A 1,065-nucleotide genomic window follows, 5' to 3' on the forward strand; every position below is an offset into this window, starting at 1 on the left:
AACTTAATGCAAAAAAACAATAATTGTATAGAAACATTCTGAGCTTTTAGATGTAAATTGATGGAAGATAAAAGAAGTTATGATGGCAATTATGAAATGAATGTAGAAAATTAGCTTGCCACTGTACTTACTTCAAGAATAATTTTAGAAGCTAGAGGCAAACAAAGGAATTAGAGATGAGCCATTTCAACAACACAACACTGTCATTGACATAAATGGCTTCCATTCATTTGAACATCAGAGACAATACTAATCTTTATTTTTTTTAATTGTTGTTGATTTATGTATTTGTCTTCAGTATTGTATGCTTGTTGAGTTAAAATGTAGGTGTCTCAAGAATTGCTGGGTTGAAACACAAAACATTTGAAAAGGTTAAACCTTTCATATATAATGGGAAAGTAACCCATCCACTTAAGAATAGTTTAAAAAACAAAGATTTCTGTAAATGAAACAAGAAGTTGATAATAAATAGAATCTACTTTTCCTACTAAATTTTGCTATAGGCTGTAATTTTTCCAATCTATCATTGTCCATTTTGAAGAAGTCAGTTTTCATTTATTTAATGCCATGCATTCACATCTCAAGAATTCTCAAAATAAACTGCACGTGACATGCACAAGAAATGTGAGTGATATATAGTTGAGTGTGATGTGCAAGAGACACATTGGTGAAAATGTGAAACCTTTTCAGACAATAAGTTTATGGAAAGTAAGTGTGACTTTCTCTCCATCCTTCTATCAATAGCTTCACCACCAATAATATATGTTTGTCTTAACTTAATTTTAAGGATAATGTACTATGGATTTTGAACTCTATGAGAAATGAAAAAGCAATTCTTATTCCTTCCAAAGTCTTACAATCTAGGGAAAGTAAATAAAGGAAAAATTAACAGAGTAGGTTAGTTAAATACTCCAGAGACCAAGAGATAAGAGTAATAATCAATGGAAGACCAAAGGAATGAACCTACAGAGATGGTGGTTTGTGAAAGATAATGCTAATAAATGCTTAATAAGTATTAGCTATGTGCTATGTCCTCCCTCAGAGAAGGCAATGGCACCCCACTCC

Source organism: Bison bison, unplaced genomic scaffold (assembly GCF_000754665.1).
Source record: "Bison bison bison isolate TAMUID 2011002044 unplaced genomic scaffold, Bison_UMD1.0 scf7180017863818, whole genome shotgun sequence".
Taxonomy (NCBI): Eukaryota; Metazoa; Chordata; class Mammalia; order Artiodactyla; family Bovidae; genus Bison; species Bison bison.